General features: G+C 45.1%; 1 protein-coding gene across 2 annotated transcripts in view; it reads right to left on the bottom strand.

The window, feature by feature from the left end:
- Positions 1-20862, bottom strand: part of CD53 (CD53 molecule) — a 282909-nt gene that overhangs the window by 255932 nt on the left and 6115 nt on the right. The window contains exon 1 of one of the 2 annotated variants that reach the window (XM_069238987.1): positions 2037-2163. The exons of the other annotated variant lie outside the window; for it this stretch is intronic. The gene's annotated coding sequence lies outside the window, so the exon portion shown is untranslated. Of the gene's footprint in view, positions 1-2036; positions 2164-20862 lie in introns of those variants that run through there. 2 annotated transcript variants of the gene reach the window in all.

Here is a 20862-nt window from a genome sequence, read left to right as displayed (position 1 = left end):
GATCTCCACTGGCATTAGACAAGAACGTACATCAAACTGACATGCATCATTTTCAAGACCATTCAACTTAAACAGCCACCACAACTCACATTATTCCTGTTCTCTGTTGGAAAGAATCAACTATGAGGTAAAGGTAACTTGAGAATAGAAATAAGAAAACTCCGTTTTTTACTAGGTCCATCCCAATCTTTTTCAGGAGCGATACTAACTCTATGGAACTCTCAGCAGAGCTGGAATACCATGAAAGTCTGCTTCATTTCAGGAAAAGATGGAAGACTCTCCTATTCAATCGATCGACTACTTTCCAATTAATCATAAGTGTCCTCTCCTCCAGTTCTTGTATAACTGCTTTTAATCCTCTGATACTAATTAGGCACTGAACATAACTATAAGAAGCTATATAATTAACTTCCTTGTTTTCCTCCTGTGTCCTCTTCCTGTTCTTCTCTATTTCTCTTCCACTTAATTTACTTTTCACTGTTTTGTAAATGGAATCCAATTTCTACACTGATGTTATTAGGTAAAGTATACTAAGATCCTTGTTTTGGTAGAGCAGAAAAACATAAACAAATAAAATAGGAAAATACTTGGTAAACATAACATACTCACAATCTTACATTAACATACCCTATCTTGAGGCAGTCTCATTCTATATCTTCGGTGTGCATACAGATTGGTAGATAGGTAGGTACCCACAAAAGGATATTTTCTAATGAGGAGTTCTGAGTGATATCATAGACAAAGAAAGCAAAGCAAGAGTTGTGTCTAACGTCACTCAAAACCCTGAAGTAAAAGGCATATTTACAACTTTAGGTTATGTGTGTCCTCCTCCGTGAACATTCCACCATCTTATCCCATGGGTCAGTATAGAGATGGGGTAGGAGTTACGAGGAACATCATTTGCTCATCACGCCCTCTCCTAGTCCTAACATTGTTCCGCACCACTGCCACCACCACTATGAATATAAAGAATACCTCACGACTTGCCAGCCTTCTACACCTGCCTCTTGCCACTCCTGCACTTACCATTCTGTGCTTCCTTACTGCTCCTTCCCAGAGACTTCCCTAAAAAGAGAGTGGCTGCCCATGTACTGTGTTCGGAATGGCCACTATTAGAGTACCTGCTGCTGCCACGCATGGTAGAGGTCCGCTGTGTCCCACAGGGCTGTACTAATCAACAAGAGGTGGAGAAAGGCAGCAGATGATTGTGCTACAGTACCATAGACCATCATTTCACTGCTCCCTAGAGATTTAAGAACTGAGGGAAGTAAGGGAAGAATGGCAAGATAGCAGACCACTATCCATCATTTCAACAGCTTGTGCGGGTCCACCCCCCTTTTCCGTCTTGGAGGTCAGAATCAGCCTTTCCACAATTTCAGTGGTGTCTCTGGACACCCCAAAAAAGGAGCAAAAAGACATTGGAAGCATCTGCACTTTGACATCAAAGCAGGGTCTATATATCTCTGAGGCCATACAAGACAAATCAACTTAGCCAGGCTAATACAAAGATGCTCCGTAAGCACCATAAGATATTTCAATTCTGAACTTCGTTAGAATTATAAATATACACTAAAGTTTGAAGATATGTCCATGTGGGATAAGTCAAATTCAGCTCATGAACCAGAAACACTCATAGTAGAATAAAAAAGTGAATAACATGAATGACATTCACAACTAAACGGTCCTTGGGCGAAGAGAAAATAGGAAAACATCAGAAGAAAACCTGGACCAATCAAACATACTGCTCCCCATCATATACAGAATACATTTCAATCACTCTAAAACGTTTTGCCTGTAAAAGTGACATCAACACTTCACAATGAAAGGTACCAAGTCACACACTTAAGGTTAACTCCAGATTATGAACACTTACATCTCCTCACCGCCTCTGATTTGAGAATAGGTTGACTTTGTTAGATAAGGCAACCAAGACACAGAGGGATAAAATGATTCTCCCAAGGTGACACATTAACCTCCAGAACCCATTCCCTCCAGCAAGAGAATGCAAGCCATGTCATTCCTAACACCACGGTTACCTGTTGAGCAGCTCTTCGGGTAAATGTGCTTTCTTCACCACTGGCCCAGCAGGACTCCGTAAAAGAGCCTTTTAAAAACGATTCTGTCAGAAAATAATGGGGAAAAAAACTCAACGCTACTGGCGAGACAAATAAAACATGAAAAGGAAATTACTCAATTTCCTCTCAGCTAGTGGAGAAACTAGCAGCAATAGGGAAGTGAAACCATCCCATGACCGGAACATAATCGCATTAACATTAACACATCTGTCCGACGAACAGAAAGATATGTATTTGGAGTCGAAGAGGGTCCTATTGAGTTCCCATGATGTAAATGTGACGTTCGGAGTTGTCTAGTGTAAAATAGTAACTCTTTTCTGTTTGTCTATTTCTCTGCACTTCTTCTGCGGATAAATATTTGGCTATGTCTACAGCAGAAGGTGTGCAAGTTGTCGCTTAGATGTATAACAACAATCACACTTCTCTGTAACAATTATCTCGAGATGAGAAATCTGTGTTGGAATATGGTGCCTCTGACTGCATACATCATTCGATGCGACATCTTCCAGTATTGAACGTTCATGTAATAACCCAATGCATTTTGGGAGCTGTAGTTGTAACTCATTTCAGTTAAACCAATTAAATTCTAGCAGTTTGTAGAATGACACACTGAACTGGAATACCGTGTTACTGATGGCACAGTCATGTGATAACCTTAATTATGCTCCTTTGTTTTTTAACAATATATTTTTGCACTGATTGTGAGATTGTTATTTTGCTCGGTGCTGTTCTGCGGAAGCAAAAATCATGTTGCCTTTGAAGAACAGAAAGGAACAGGACAACGCAGAACGAGTGCGGCTGAATTAATAGAATTAAACTGTACACATTTACAACATTTAATATGGTGGTGCAAGAAATTAAATTGTTGGTTGATTGGGGTGCGAACCCTGGTCAAACAGCAAGCACAATCCATGTCAAGTTCAGGCACAAGTCAACCCTAAATTAACCCGTGGTCAACGTTCTGGTACCTTGGCACACATCAGTCAGGCTTAACTTGAAGGCAGTGTGTAAAGTATTTGTACAACACTTCAAGCAGTAATAAAGTGTCAAACACCAACAAAAAGGTTTCCACGTCAAGTTAGGAAGATAGGACTTTCTTTAATAAATAAAACAAGACAAAAAGGACAGTAAATGGAATCAGTAGAACCTGAGATATGCAGGGGCATATTTATACTCCGTTTGCGCCGAATGTGCGTCAAAAATTTTGACGCACTTTCAGCGCAAATGTTGCCCCATATTTAAACCCTGACGCCCGATCCGGCGCACCAGGAAAATGGCGCTATGTGCGCCAGTTTTTGGAAGCGGCACCCCGCCCTGCGCTAATGACATGCAGGGTAGGCGTTCCCGTCCAAAAACAGACGCACATAGCGGTGCGTCGTATTTATGCTTCTGGGCAAAAATCACTCCCGCGCGGCAGGCGGCGCAAAAAAATCACGCAAAGCACGAATATCGTGAAATTTTAACCCCTGGGTCAGGGCAGGCGTTAAAATGGGGCAAACACACCTGTACTTAATCAGAACACACAGAACAAACAACAGAGCAGCAGAGCAGCAGAGCAGCAACAGGGAGACATGGAGGTGCTTTTTCTTCAGCGTGCATGGAGACGCAGAGCCCTGCAGCAACAACAGCAGCCACAACAACAACAGCAGGGACCCCAAAGACAGCGCAGAAGGCAGGAGAGGATATTCCGCCCAAGAACAACCCTGCATGGCCTCAGGGAACGAGACATCATCCAGAGGTACCGGTTGAACTGGCAGGCCATTCAGCAGCTGCTGACAAATATTGAACAGCAATTGGCCCCCACTTTAGTGACTCCACGCACTATCCCAACAGAAACAAAGCTGCTTGCCGTACTTCACATGCTGGCAAGTGGCTCCTTTCAGACAACTGGTGCCCTGGTTGGTGGAATCTCACAACCATCTTTCTCCGCATTCCTGCCTAAAGTACTGGATGCCATCATTGGACTGACACCCCGCCACATCTGCTTCCCTAACACAGTGCAGAAGCAGCAGGAAACTAAACAGGGGTTCTACGCCATCAGTGGCTTTCCGCACGTCCTTGGTGCAATCGACTGCACACATGTACGCCTTGTGCCACCTTCTGCGAGTGAACACCTCTACCGCAACAGGAAGCACACACATTCCATCAACGTGCAGGCCATAGTCGATCACCAAGGACTGATCAGCAACATTGTGGCTAAATATCCTGGGAGTGTACATGACGCATTCATCTTCCGTCACAGCACCATCAACCAACACTTCCAGGATGGACGGTACGGCAATGGACTACTTGTTGGTAAGGACAAAAATCTACTCAGATACTCACTGCACAGAAACCCTCTAGGATAAACAACCCATACACCACAATAGCAACACCTAGACAGGAACACACTGAGGTACTCACATCACTAGCCATGTTTCACAAGTCACCATTGAACCTCTCACACATTGGAATTTACTCTACAGCTTAGTGTGAAGACATTCATGACTGTGGTTGCCTAAATGTCACCTTGCAAATTGGAAGTCTCACAATAACCTGTACACTAATACAATGCATAAGTTTTAAGGGATGGGATGGCCTGGGTATGTTCAATTGAACGTTTTTAATACACTTTCATGTTTCAACTCTGCATGGAACTATCATCACACCCCCAGTGAGGACACACGGACACCTGTGTCACAAGTCACAATGCAAGGGAGGGCACACTGTACTTGAGAAACCGATACATCCTGCTGACAAACAGTTAGCCAACAAACACTTGCTCAGCCAAGGAAAAAAAACAATGCCAAAGTTTCCACCAACAACCATAGGTTGTCACATTAGTACACAAAATAGTCACAGACAACACAACACAACTACTTCCATCAAAGATACGTACAACAGTGCCTCCTACATCTAATTGATACCATTCTGTGTTTCTCTTTCAGCTGATCAGGGGTATGGCATCCAGCCTTGGATAATGACACCATATGGGAACCCAAATACTGCTGCTGAGCGGGCATACAATGACGCCCACAAGAGGACACGCAGCATTGTGGAGCGGACCTTTGGGATCCTAAAGTCAAGGTTCCGCTGCCTTGACATCACTGGCGGAAACCTACTATACTCCCCAGAGATGGTCTGTAAGATCATACTCACTTGTGCCATATTACACAATATTTGTGTAAAAAGGAACATTCCCCTCCTTGAACCGGACCCAGACATGCCTGAGGATGATGATGAGGAGGATGCTGGCCTGCAACAGGAGGGGGAACAACCTAACACGGCAGCAGGAGTGCGTAGGCGCCAACAGCTTGTGAACAATTTTTTTACTTAAGTTATTATAATCACTTGTATTCCACACTTGTAAATAAACACAGATAACAAACACCACATCATGCTTTGGCCTATTCATTTCTGACCACCTTTAGTTTGAAATAGCTGAAGATGAATGTCGTCTCATTGATCAAGAATGCCATTAAAATTCATCACACCAAAAATAAACATCACAACTGTATGCACAGAGGGTAGGATGTGACATGATACATTACCATACACAGAGCCCAACTAGAGTACAAATGTGACAATTACACATGCCGGATCCAAACAACTGAAACAGTCTCTCATCCAGCCCAAAATTGGAGATCATTTGAAAGTCACATTACACGTGTTCAGAGACTGGGTGGGACCATCCATGTGTACGTGACCATGTCATCAATGGCTTCTCTCAAGTGTGTGATATGAGCAATACACAATAGCTACAACATCAGCTGCCACTAACTCAGGAGGAGACCTTGAAGTTACAGTGACAACATACACCCAGACAGGTGATAGTGGATCCACATTCCCACACACATGTACACATATTTCATACAATCAATCTAATATTTGAAAGTAGACCATCACAGTTGTGTCCCAGTCTGAACCTAGCAGGAAGATTGTAACATGACACTAAACCAGTTTATGCAGAAAGGGACACAGACAACCAAAATATTCTTCTCATTATCACATTGGGAACGCTGAGAGTCTTGCAAACATAGTCATAGGAAAATGGTATGCAAGTTTGCTCCAATTCATCATTACTGCAAACGTCAAATGGGCTAATGAGATCAATGAATGGTCAACAGTCATTCATACCATATGGCCTTACATTAGCCCGCTGCTGCAGGTTTGCCATGATATAATAAATATACTCCATGGATACAGTAGCTATTCTGGATGGTCAAATCCTAGGGTGCTGGGGGCCTAAGTCCACCTCTACCGCCCCCAAAACATACAAGAATCATGTACTTGTGAACTAAACACATGCATAAGGCACATGTGTGGCCTCCATGTCACAAGTCCAACACAAATCTGAAACACAAAATCATAATGGGACATGCTCAGCCCCATAAAAACTGAAAGTGACTCTCCCACTCCCTGTTAGGACTACAGATAAAGGCATCACCATCATAAATGTGGACACATTTTGGAGACGGAATACATAATGGTATCCCATCCATCATTTCAAAATAGCCATCAGCAATTACACCAAATATGTCGTCAAATATGGTCAATACATTAGTTAACGTATCCCAAACATTACAGTGTGAATGCCTTCTATACATAAAACAACGGACATGTGTCATATACAAACACATATGTGTATCACATCGCACCGTTTGACCATGACAAATCACCTTTCCAAAGCTAAAAACATGAAGACATAAGGATAAATTTGCTCCATATTCTACGCATACAGCATGGCCGTCATAATTTGTTCACGTACATGTGTGCACACAATGCAGAGTCAAATACAAATGTATCCAAAAGTGTCTTAATATTTCGCCTTCAAAGTATAATTTACATCCACAATATTTTTGACTCTGCATCATGTGCACTACTGTACGTGTAAAAAAAATGACGCCCATGCTGTATGCGTGGTAAAATTGACGCTACATGGACAATATGTTGGTCATCTCATGTACATTATAAAATCTTAATATTCATATCATATTTTTTCACTCCGCATCATGTGCACTACTGTACGTGTAAAAAAAATGACGCCCATGCTGTATGCGTGGTAAAATTGACGCTACATGGACAATATGTTGGTCATCTCATGTACATTATAAAATATTAATATTCATATCATATTTTTTCACTCCGCATCATGTGCACTACTGTACGTGTAAAAAAAATGACGCCCATGCTGTATGCGTGGTAAAATTGACGCTACATGGACAATATGTTGGTCATCTCATGTACATTATAAAATATTAATATTCATATCATATTTTTTCACTCCGCATCATGTGCACTACTGTACGTGTAAAAAAAATGACGCCCATGCTGTATGCGTGGTAAAATTGACACTACATGGACAATATGTTGGTCATCTCATGTACATTATAAAATATTAATATTCATATCATATTTTTTCACTCCGCATCATGTGCACTACTGTACGTGTAAAAAAAATGACGCCCATGCTGTATGCGTGGTAAAATTGACGCTACATGGACAATATGTTGGTCATCTCATGTACATTATAAAATATTAATATTCATATCATATTTTTTCACTCCGCATCATGTGCACTACTGTACGTGTAAAAAAAATGACGCCCATGCTGTATGCATGGTAAAATTGACGCTACATGGACAATATGTTGGTCATCTCATGTACATTATAAAATATTAATATTCATATCATATTTTTTCACTCCGCATCATGTGCACTACTGTACGTGTAAAAAAAATGACGCCCATGCTGTATGCGTGGTAAAATTGACGCTACATGGACAATATGTTGGTCATCTCATGTACATTATAAAATATTAATATTCATATGATATTTTTTCACTCCGCATCATGTGCACTACTGTACGTGTAAAAAAAATGACGCCCATGCTGTATGCGTGGTAAAATTGACGCTACATGGACAATATGTTGGTCATCTCATGTACATTATAAAATATTAATATTCATATCATATTTTTTCACTCCGCATCATGTGCACTGTAATGCGTCAAAAAAAAATGACGCACAACTGTGTATGCGTGAAAATATGACGGAAAACGGGAAAATAAAAACGGCGGCCATTTTCTGCAGGAAGTGATGTAATAGGATATCCTGTTTACAAAATCTGTACTGGGAGTTAACTTTCACTTTCACTTTGCAGTCTCAGATTTATCTAGACTGTGTGGTTGTGTGAAATGTGTTGTCCTGTGTTTTACTGCTTTTGTGTCCTGTGTGCCTTGTATTTTGTCTTAGTGTCAATCTATTATTGTTGTATAACATTGTCTCAGTCTGTTTAGTGTTATTTTGTCTATACCTGTGATAGTTTGTATTGTCAGTGGGAGTCTGTTGTGAGTAGCATAGTTTGGGGGGTTAGTTGGGCTATTTTTCTCCTTCTTCTTTTTCTTTCACACCTCTACCTTTCCCCATTTCCCACTTTTACTTTCATATTTATTTTGTCCAGCATTAGTCCTCTCAATATGTCAGGTAGGCCTCGCCTGTCCAGGATGGGTGAAGACGAATTGGGGGGGTTCATATGGCAAGTAAGCCATTTCCTCCCACTAATGCTGGAAGCTGGGGGCCGTGTGATACAGGGGTATCACACGGAGGCGAGGAAAATCCGGTGGGAGAAGGTGCGCCATCACCTGGTCCGGGTCTACGGGAGTCTGAGAAATGTACACCAACTCAAGCACCGCTGGGCAGATCTGATCACCAGGGAACAGGACCTGCTGGACCACCTGGGACTCCGGATTGGTGGCCATGTTGGAGAGTAAAAATCTATTAAATGGGAATGATAGAAATCTGTGTGTGAACATCTGATGATTGTTAGCCAATCTGCAAAATAAGTAGCTGACTGTGTGTAATGCTAGGGAAACCTAGGCCCATGGTTATACACATAAATCCCCATATTTTGCAACACATGTACACGCAATAACAGCATTAAAATCCAACATCTATTTGTATTTTGCTAAGTCGCCCCCTCTCTGCGTCACAAAATGTTGCAAATGCTGCGCTACAAAGGTATACATATGTGTCCTAATGTGTATTTGTTGCAGAATGTGTATGAAGACCTATGCTACCAGTCCGATGGCTCATTTTTGCAACACATACCAGATGCCTGTAGCTGCATGTAATGTAGTGTTGCATTTGTGTCAGAAAAGCAACACGTGAACTGCTCTATTTGTACTCCACTGGTCATAATGGCCAGTGAGTACGTCATGTAGAAACAACATACCTACATATGCAGACGCCATAGCTAGACAAAAAATTGGAAACACATGATGATGCTATACATGTGTGTTGCCTTCACGTCACATGAAGTTAGTCATGTTGTTCACACATATGTCACATGTGTGTCTGGTTGCTGTGTGTTGAACCTGTCCACATAGCCTGTTTGATTGTGAGTGGTCATGCAGTCCTCATGGAACCAGTTTTGGAATGTCTCTCTGGGATGCACATGCTGAGATGTATGGTTAACATTATTGTTGGGGCATACTAATGGAGGATTAACTTGGACGACACATGACTGTCCTGGCCACTGCATGAGTGTAGTAGGGTGTGACACTGGAGCAGGAGACTCATCCAATGATAATGTTGAATACAAAGTCATCCATGCAGGATGAGCATGTGTGAAAGTCTATCATTACCATGTCATATTCACACAGTGTCATTGTAACAGAAATTATTTGTCCGTTCACCCAGTCTGAGTATAATCTTTGTTTCATGCTTTACAGGTGGACCAGCCCCGTACACCGTGGGAGAGGTGGCCCATTTTGACGACCCCGATACCTACAGTGAGTGTCGCCTGAGTGCTATTTACATTGTTTGGTAATGAAGCATGATGGATTACTGTGTGTTCAAGAGGATTCATGATTTGATGTGCTGGCCGTTCATTGGCTTTGTTGTTTTAGTGTGATATCAAATTTGAATAATGTTTCTGTAAAGCAATACCTAGTCATCTCTCAGATTGAGGGGTTGTAGCCCATTCAATTAGGGCGGCAATTGGGAATGGTATGACTCATTTGGAATACACTGGTCAATGTTAGACTTGGTCAGGGACTTGCCATCAACTGAGTCTGCATATCAGACTGACAGTCTCCCAGATAGCTTAGGCACATGGCTTTGATGACAACTGTTTCTTCCTAGTTGAGGATGGACTGTGTACACTGTAGGTCGGATCTTCCAGGGCCATGTACTTCCACAAGGTGAACTCGAAGTGTATGCGACTTGAGTGCAATGGCCTAGGTGTTCAGTTGAATCATGTGAATGGGTGTTCTACCTCCTCTGTGTGTGTTGTTAAACATGCCTCACTAATAGTATGTTATGTTGGGCTAAGTCATATCATTTTGACATGTGTGGACCTGGGATGTGACAAGGTTGGGCTGACTACAACGTGTTGCTAGCCCTTCATAGTTGTTGTGTGTGAAGGCACATACTTGTTGAACTTTCTGTACACTCCTGGGTGTGCATTGAACATGGGATTGTTGGTTGTTCTTCCCACACCACCCACAAAGACTGGGATGTTACTGTGAAACAGGGTACCTAGGACTGTAGCAACCAGTATGTTACACGTACTTAGCACCTTTTGTGACTTGAGTTAGTACCTAGGGCCAGAGTGAGAAAAATGTCTACACGTTGCAAATGGCATAAATATATGTTTGTGATTTGCAAACGTCTGTTTCCTATTCCAAAATGTATTTGGTGGTCATGTACATATTAGGAAAATGCTTTTCAAAATGGAAATGATAAAGGGGTTTACCAGACCTACTTGCAAATCACAGTGGTAGGCAATCCCATTTGCAACCGAGTACGTGGTTGCAAAGTGAGTAGCTGTTATCATCCACTTGAAGTGGATGGTAACCAACTTGCTGACTGGAAGGGGTCCTCATTGTAAACCTTCACCTTTGTGAGTGGACCAAAATAATCCTGCACAAAACAGCCAGTGGTCTAAGGGACCAATAATTACCGTGAAAATTTCCTACTTGAATTGTTGTGTTTTTAAACTAATTGCAGCTCATTTTCCTTTCAGGTAAACGGCCTACACTTGGGGAAAAATTACTTGCTTCATTTAAAAGCAGTCACGTCTATGGATTTCTGCTGGTACCAGCAGGCCTCCATCCCCGTGAGTGCCCATAGTCGCTACGGTGGGGCAACTTGGAACCCACATCATTGATGTTCATGAGGTGGGTTTTCGGGACCCCATAGCGACTCGCAGACGGTGTCAGAGACACTGTTCTGCTTTGCATAATTGCTAGTTGTTATTTCAAGATTCCTACATCTGACCCCTAGTGTGGACATATGATTCTGGGCCAGGGGTTCAATCTTAGCACACAACTAATTCCAAATGCCATTGAGTGAGGAGTGTGATTGTTATCACATAGAATGACATATGTAGTGAAGTCAGTATGCGGAAGAGCTGGTGCCATAATGTCTCATGCCTTAGGTATGATTTGGTTGAGTAGTTTAGGGTGATGTCATCCATCATGTAGAGACATGTATATGCTAGGTGTGATATGCCCTTAGGTATGCAGGATTCACATGTACTTCCTCTGAGCCTTTCCGTGAACTATGTTGTAACAATTGCTGCAAAAAATACATTTCTAGTAATGGACAAATGACCCATGGTGGTATTCAACCCACTGTAAATTCAATGCTCAATATTTCCCTTTTCTCTTCACAGCTGCAAACCTGAGTGCCGCAGAGCGCAACCATTTTGAGCGCCGTGCAATGAGGTACAGCCACATCCTGCAGGTGCAGTGTGGGTATCGGAGGATGGCCCGCAGATATAATTCGGATCGGGCGTCCGGGGCGTGGTATGCCACACCAAAGGCTCCCCCAACGGTGCCACCAACAACCACCGCCACTACATCCACCAGGTCTGCCCAAGGGAACACAGCAACGGACCAGGCATCTTCATCCAGACCTGGACCCAGCCGTGTGTTGGGAGCAGGGCTGTCCCGTGGCCACTCCACTCCAGCAACAACCTCCACCTCCACCGGCACCCAGACCAGCACTGACCCTCCTATTGACCCTGCAGCCTTCCAGGCATTGTCCAGAAAATTGGACAGGTTGATCCGCAAGGTTGACAACCTTGCGGAGGACATGAATGAGGTGAAGAAGAAGGTGCGCTCCATCCGACGCACACTACAGAGGGCAAATCAGTAGTCATTTTGCCCTCCTGAACTTTTACCCCTCCCCTCTCACCTCTTTCCTTTTTCATACTGTTAGTTGGGTTTGGGGGGTTAGTTATAGGATAAGTATAGGAAATTAGCTTAGTTAGTGTTAGGTAAGAGGGTGGGGGGTCGTTATTCTTTCTATCTAATATTTTTGTGTGGGTGGGGGGCAATGTTGGGATTCCTGTTTAATGTAAAAAAAAAAAAAAAAAAAAAAAATATCACAAAAAAATATATGTTTGTTTAGGATAGGATAGTATGTGTGTAGGTTAGTAAGTGTTGTCCTGCATGTGTCTTGTCTCTTAATGGTGGGTGGGGGGTTGATGTTTAGATAGTTTCGTTACATGTGTAGAGTAAATTTAGCTTAGGTTAGTTAGGGACAGTTGTGGGTTAGTAGTAGTCAGGTTAGATCAGTGTAGGTTTACCTTTCCCTTAGTTGCCTCTTTTATTACTACTTTGAAATAAAAATGTTGTTAACCCTTTACCTGATGCGTTAGTTGCTACCTTTTCATAGCCTTGACATCAGTGTAGCAGAAAGTTTTAGTATGACATTTGTGTTCCATGCTCGCTATCCCCAGGCTAATGAGGTTTAACATGCCAGCTACCCGTGTGCTAACTTGGTAAGTATCCACCATGTGGGAGAGCCAACATTGGTAGTGTGCATTGATCATCAAGGTTTGTGGTTGGTATGTATCCTACTTCACAAAGAGTGCTTCCCGACTTATTATTGTAGGTAAATAGATAGGTCGGACAGCATTGTGAAGTTCTGGGAGAGCTTTGTAGATGAGGATTTGTTCACACTCTTGTCTTGTTGCTGTCATTGCTGACCTACATCATGTGTGTACTGATTCAGCATGACTTTCCTTCATGGAAGTATACGCCGTAAGGGTGATTGATGCAGTGTAATTTGTTTATCATTCCTTTCATTTTACAGCATAATTTCAAATTTTAGTATCGCATGGTGCCTACATTTCTCAGCCACCATTAGTTGTCTAGAATAGCTGTAGATGGTGCATCATTCTGTCCAACACAGCATGATTGTGTGTGCTTAGTCCCTTCATCAGTTATTTTCCTCAGTATAGTAAAGCTATGATGCAATCCTGGCCACTGCACAGATGTTTCAGTATACATGAAATCAGGACAGTAGTATAGAGAATCTACATGGTTGCCACACAGCCACTTTGGAGTTATCTACTGCACAGTTGAAGTGTGAAATGACACAGAGACACAATAGGTGTGCAAGTGATATTTATTTGTAGGTGGTGTAATGCAAAATGTCCATTCACAATGTTAGCTGAGTCCGTTCTGGTGCATTCTTACATGGTGATCCTACAGACGGGGTGTGGATGATGCTCCTGACATGCTGGGGTGAGGTCACAGACGGTGCAGAGGAACATGAATTGCCAAATGGTAGGAGAGAGACATTCACTGGCAATGGGGACAAGTCATACAGTGGATTGCCGAACAGTCATTGAGGGTAGTTGTAGTGAGACTAGCATGTGTCCAAACGTAGGACCTTGGTCAGAGTAGGTCATGGTGCAGGGACTAGGGCTTCCGGGTACTCTTGCGTGGGAATGTTATCTGTTCCATGTCTTCTTCTTCTGATGTGTGTGTTGCCTGGTGTATCCTTGTTGTTGTTGGTTGTGAAGGGGCAACACACACCTCAGTGTTAGAAGACATGGAGGCAGACATCCCGGGGGCTGATCCCTGTCGAGTAATGAAGGGCAGTACTGCAGCAAGGAGGGCCTGCTGGTTTTTCAGAATGGCAGCCACATCCCGATGGTAGGCAGCCAGGTCGGCCCTGAGGGGTTCTATGTTGCATTCGTGCACACGTTGACTGGCTTGCAGTTGGAGTTGTTGTGTCAACTGGATGACAGCTGTGCAGATTTCCTTCTGTGTTTTTAAAAGTTCCTCCAAGACCGATGTTCTGGCTTGCATTGCAGCTGCCTGATCAGCAGTTGACAACATGCACGAACGCACCCCCTCAAGGCTGGCTGCCATAGTTTGCATCCCCACCCGCACCTCCTTGGCCAGCTCCCGCTGGACCCCAACGACAGTTCTTTCGAAGCTGGTGCCAGTGTCGTCAGAGTCCTCAGCTGTGTTGGAGCTGGCAGGTCTTACAATTGGGGTGGCGGGTGGTTCTACTGTGGTGGCTGCTTCTTCTGTGCTCCTCCTTGTGACTGAAGGTGGGGTTTGGAGGCTTTCAAGGACCATGTCAAGGGTCTCTTGTGTGAGGTTGATGGTCTCGTCATCCATGTCATCAGGGAACTCATGGACAGGCATATCGGCAGGAGATCCGTGTTCCTCTGCAATGAAACAGGGTAAAATTAGTGTGTCTGTGTTGTGCCAATTTTGCTTTAAGATACAAGCCTTTGGATGCCTTAACTTTGTACTCTGTGTTTGTCTTGGTATCTGCTGTCCGTCATAGGGCATTGTTGTAGGCCTATGGCCCACCTGTGTGTCACATGTATGATATGGATCTTTCAGACATGTCTGCCAGGTCGCCTCTAGGTGTTGCTTTGTAATTATTTAGAAATAGGCGTTTTTTTGTCCTACTCCTCACTCTGTGTTTCACTATTGTTATGGAGGGACATTTTGTTGGGTGGGCTCTCATTATCCTACATGTGATTCTTGGCTTTCTAGGCAGCAGGATAGCTAATGGTGTGGGGGACTAAGTTTGACCCACTTGTATATAACTCTGTCACCCAGATATTCAATTTAGATCAGACTAACTAGCAGTGCCTCTGGTCTCCCACATCAAAGGAATGTTTAGACATCCGAGCGCATGACATCTTTGGAACTTCTCAGGGAAGTGGTGGTCACTCAGGTCCTACACATTTCTATCTTTTCCGGTATGTTCCCATACACAAATGACAAAGACAGTATTTGTTTGATATGAAGTTTCATTGTACAACTGACTTGTAGGAATTTAGGTGTGAGCCCCAATAACCCAAACAATACACACTGTTAGAATTGAAATAGTCCGCAGGAGACTAATACATTAGTACACAACTATCATGGTGCCTAACAGTTTCTACTCTCCCTCTGCTTGTTCTATGTATAGCACAGCATGTTAAGTTTGGAGCTTGCCTGTCTGAATCACAGGGGAGACATCATCCCTCATATCAGAGGAATGGGCTGGGATCTGGTTGTGCATCAGCAGCAAGGCAGGCAGCATCTAGTTGTGAATTTATGTTTGGAAACTCCCCCATGCGTGTCTTGGGACGAGGAAGTGAATTTAAAAGACATATGTCATGGTGATGACAAGGTTTCCCTACGCAGGAATGCCAGACCTTCAACCCTACCACATCTATCAGCAACGTACCAGACGGTATCCTTGACTGGGGCACAGAGTGAATATGTTCTGGCAAACTCCAGTGCAGAAGTAGGCAAAACAGGGTGATTTGACTAATTAACAACACCCTAGGACTGACTATTTGCTACATTAACTGATAGGAAGGGCAATGAGAATCATTTAGTGCAAAGTGCTCTGAGGCTCTTAGATGTGAGCAAATGAGTATTAGTACATTCAGGGTAAGATGCACAAAGGCCTCCAGCCTGAGGCTAATGCGCAAAGTATACGTTTCACTTGCCACACTACACTTTGACTGACTGTGGGTGTTGTGACTGCCCTGCCAGCACACTTGCCTCTCAGGCCCTGCCCCATACACTTTTTATTCACATTGCATGAACTGTACATGTTACGTGGCATTACCTATGCATGTCAATGTTAGGATGTGGTATGGATGTAAACATTGTTGATGTTTGTATATGATGGGGTATAATGTGTGTCTTACTGGATTGGCCTGTTTATCATATGAATGTCCTATTTTTTTGTAAGACTGTGCAGATGTGTTTCAGTGACCAGTTGCCTGTGTCCCCTCCTCAATGTTGGTGTCTGAGCAGTATGACATTAGTGATGTAGCCTTGTTAGCCAGGCACGTGAGGGACCCTGACGTATGCAGCATGTGTGTGTCGTTAGTGCTGTGTGGCTCCAATTGCTGTTTACTTAGGGTTATGTATGTGTCAGTTATGGACATTCGGCATTTGAGTGTACTGGTACCTTTGTCTTATTTCTAGGAGTAATTGCAGATGTCATCCTCACCCCCTATTTTAGGTATGTATGTTCCAGGGTGGGGTTCCTGCCCTTTGGTGCTATAGCTGCACAGAGATGAGAGGTGTTATTGTCAACTGTGGTGGCAGTTAAGTTGCAGTTGTTGTATTTGCTACAGCATTACAGGTAGGGACCTAGTTGATGGGGAATAGATTGTGCAAGACAAGTGCCTGGATGTGGATTTGAGGTAGTGTCCTTCCCACCTGTCACTGCTTTCCCTTGGCTCTCTTGTTGTAATTACAGGATGTCCCCGTGGGACTGTTGTGGTTGCTGTATTTTGTCGTGCCCCAGCTTCGGTCAGTACTGGGCATGCCCCCCTGCCGTGCCCCTTTCCCCATGCCACTTCATATATGTGCTGACTTACATGCATTGTGTAGTAGGTATCCCCCACCTGCTTACAATCCTCATTATTGCATTTGAATTCCCCATGCGACTTACCCTGCATGTGCGTTGTGTCGTGGTAGTCTGCGCTGTCCAGTCCTTGAATCCCTAGGACGATCTCCTCCGGGATGACGGCTGCGACCATCTCCTCCATGTGGTCCAGGGCCTCCTGTTGTGCTGGACTCCCCCTTCCAGTCTGCAATGCTGCCTTCCTGTTCCTGGGCATTTTCTCTTTGGTCCTTCGTTTGCAGTCAGGCCAGCGTTTCTTACACTCGGTGACTATCCGGCGTTCTTCAGCCACACTGTTAATCTTGTCCACAATTTGTTTCCAGATGGCCTCTCTCCTACTGAGTGGCAATTTTGAGGAGATGAAAAGTTGGTGCTGGTGTTCCGTCACCTCTTTCACCAGGATTTCCTGCTCCTCTGCACTGAAGCGACACTTTCTTTTTTTTTTTTAAATGTCCTGGTTCCTGTATGGATCCTCCTGGCTGGTTCCTGGTCTGCTCTCATCCTCCTGGGGTCTGTTGGGGCATCTAGGATCCATTTTGGGTCTCCTCTCCTGAAAGGGCAGTTTTCGCGCAAAAATGTAACGCAATAGCGTGAAAAAGAACGGCGTTTTCACGATTGCGCTGTCGTAAATCGGCCCACAGTGATGTGCGTCGCATTTACGTTGGTTTCCTTTACGACAGACCGACGCTGTGTGCGTCACGAAATAATGACTCCCACCTGTTGGTTGCGCCGCCGTACGTCAAAGTATAAATTTGACGCCCGCATGGTGCTTCCAAATGGCGTTAGACGGCGCAATTTTTTTTTACGCAAAACTGCGTTGGCGCAGTTTTGCGTCAAAAAGTATAAATATGGCCCGCAGTTTTAAAGATTTTAGTGAAAATACACAAGCACCGTTTGTGGATATCTGGTCATGTCGGACAGGAACTAAGGGCCATATGTACGAACACATTTTCCCATTGACACAGAATGGGAAAAACCCTTTGCTACATCTGGCCCCAAATCTCAAGTTCAGGCTGACCACAATGGAGCACCAGCCGGTTACAGGGACTCAGTTAGGCCCGCCGAACAAAGTACCGCCGAAACTTGCAAGATCATGAACTCCATCCACTATGGATCCCCCTCAGACCCTTGCCCACACCACGTGTACAACAAAGCCGACTCTACCATCGACCCCCAACTTCGAAAGGTCATCAACTCATCCTTCGAAACCGCGACTTTCCCAGACAGCTGGAAGTACGCCGAAATTCACACCCTCCTCAAGAAACCCAAGGCAGACCCCAACGACCTCAAAAACTTCCGCCCGATCTGCCTCCTCCCCTTCCCAGCAAAGGTCATCGAGAAGATCGTCAACGCTCAGCTTACCCACCACCTCGATTCGAAGACAACTCCATCCTGGACCCCTCCCAGTCCGGCTTCAGGCGCAACCACAGCACCGAGACTGCTCTCCTCGCCGCCACAGATGACATCAGACAACAAATGGACAACGGCGAAACATCTGCCCTCATCCTCCTGGACCTCTCCGCAGCCTTCGACACGGTCTGCCACTGCACCCTACTAACACGCCTCCACGAAGCCGGAATATGAGAAAGAGCCCTCAACTGGATCTCCTCCTTTCTCTCCAGCAGAACCCAGAGAGTCCGACTCGCACCCTTCCGCTCCGAAGCCACCAACATCATCTGTGGCGTACCCCAAAGGCTCCTCTCTAAGCCCGACGCTGTTCAACGTCTACATGGCCCCCCTCGCACAACTGGCCCATCAGCACAACCTTAGCATTCTGTCCTACGCCGACAACACCCAGCTCATCCTCTCCCTCACCAAAGACCCTCACACCGCCAAAGCCAACCTCCACGAGGGAATGAAATCCATCGCCGAGTGGATGAGAAATAGCTGCCTGAAGTTGAACTTCGACAAGACGGAAGTCCTCATCCTCGGACGCATCCCCTCGGCCTGGGACGACTCCTGGTGGCCCACCGCGCTGGGACCCCCCCCAACGCCAGCCACCCACGCACGCAACCTCGGCTTCGTCCTCGACTCTGCACTCACCATGTCCAAGCAGGTCAACGCAGTTTCCTCCTCCTGCTACAACACCCTCCGCATGCTCCGTAGAATCTACAAATGGATCCTGACGGAAACCAGAAAAACTGTGACCCAGGCCCTCGTCAGCAGTAGACTAGACTACGGCAACGCACTCTACACAGGCATCCCAGCAAAGGACATCCGACGACTCCAACGCATCCAAAACGCCTCCGCCCGACTGGTCCTCGACATACCCCGCCGATGCCACATCTCCCACCACCTGAAAGACCTCCACTGGCTCCCCGTGGACAAGAGGATCACCTTCAAGCTCCTCACCCACGCCCACAAAGCACTCTACAACGCCGGACCCGCCTACCTGAACAACAGACTCAACTTCTACGTCCCCTCCCGCCAACTCCGCTCTGCCAACCTCTCCCTCGCCATCGTCCCCCGCTTCCAACGCAAGACCTCCGGCGGCAGATCCTTCTCCTACCTCGCCGCCAAGACCTGGAACACCCTCCCTACCCCCCTGCGGCAGACCCAGGACCTTCTCACTTTCAGGAGACTCCTCAAGACCTGGCTCTTTGACCAATAGCAGCACCCCCTACCCCCCCTCAGCGCCTTGAAACCCCAACGTGTACGTAGTGCGCTTTACAAATATCTTGATTGATTTATTGATTGATTGATTACCTTAACTCCTGGTTTGCAAAGCATTGCAAGGATCCACGTACAAGATGCGCAGTGCAGCTGAAGATGTGCATCGATTCCTAGATGCAGCTAGACTGTGATGCGAGGACCTGCATCGTTGCCGAGCATCCCTTCGACAAGAAGGTGTCCAGCGTCGTCATTGGGGCTGCCACTAAAGTGGATGTGAGGGCCTGAACTGAGGATCTGTTGCACACCGACGGTTCCAGTGGGCTGCTATGCGGGACTTTGCGACGGTTCTAATCCATGCAGCAGCGATGATGCATTGGTTCTCCTTGGGTTTGTGCTGTTCAGCAGAGGAGCTACGTCGGTTCTGCAGGATCCACAGAGGCTGACAGAGCACCTTTAGCCCACTTCCAAGGGTCCAGGACTGGGGTGTCACTACTTGGCAGGGTAAACTCACAGATGGCAGAGTCCAGGTCAAGTGCAAAGTTGTTGGAAGCCTGTTGTTTCTCTGAGGCTTCAGATCAGGAGGCCAGGCAACTAGTCCTTGGAGTAAATCTGGGTTCTGGGTTTAAGAGGCACACGTCCAGTCCTTCTCACCCAGGCAAGAGGACAAAAAATAGCAGGTCAGTACATCAAGGCAGCAGTTCTTTAGAGCAGCAGTCCAGCACAGTGGCAGTCCTTTCAGCAGTACAGCAGTCCTTTTTCCTGGCAGAGTATCCACAGGTCCAGAAGAGTACTGAGGTGGTGGTGTACGAGGTGCCATATGTATATCCAGTTGGGCCTTTGAAGTGGGGAGAAGCTTCAAGAGGCATGTTTGTGAAGTGCACAGGTGCCTTGCCCTTCTGGCCCTGGCTCCTGATTAACTATGGGGGGTATGCAGCCCTCTGTATGGAGACGGAACACAGTTTATTCAAGTGTAATTGGGGTTGGTCCATCTCCTCCTTCCCACCCTGCCAGTGAGGGGCCATCCAGTCACACCAAAGCTCCCCATTGTGTATGGTTGTCTAGGAGGAATACACAAAGCCCATCTATCAGCTACAACCAGCCGTGACCGGCTACAGGCACTGAAGAGCTAAGGCGAGAAAACATCAATTTTCTAAAGGTGGCATTTTCAACATGAATTGTAATTTAAAATCCAACTTTACCAGTTAGGATTCTTCATTACAATTCCAGAGACACCATACATGAACTGGTTTCCTGTTACCATTTTGAAATTACCCTTATAAAAATGTAATAAGTTAACTCCAAGTTTATCTCATGGGAGAGGTAGGCCTTGCAGTAGTGAAAAATGAATTCATGAGTTTTTCACTACCAGGACATGTCAAACTTAAAAGTACACGTCCTACTTTTTAAATACATTGCACTCTGTCCCCTGGGCTGTCCAGGGCCTATCGCATGGGTGACTTATATGTATTAAAAAGGAAGGTTTTGACAAAGTTACTTTGCCAGGTCGAAAAGTCAGATTA

The sequence above is a fragment of the Pleurodeles waltl genome, chromosome 6 (assembly GCF_031143425.1).
Source record: "Pleurodeles waltl isolate 20211129_DDA chromosome 6, aPleWal1.hap1.20221129, whole genome shotgun sequence".
Classification (NCBI taxonomy): domain Eukaryota; kingdom Metazoa; phylum Chordata; class Amphibia; order Caudata; family Salamandridae; genus Pleurodeles; species Pleurodeles waltl.
This window is presented reverse-complemented; position numbering and strand designations above follow the sequence as displayed.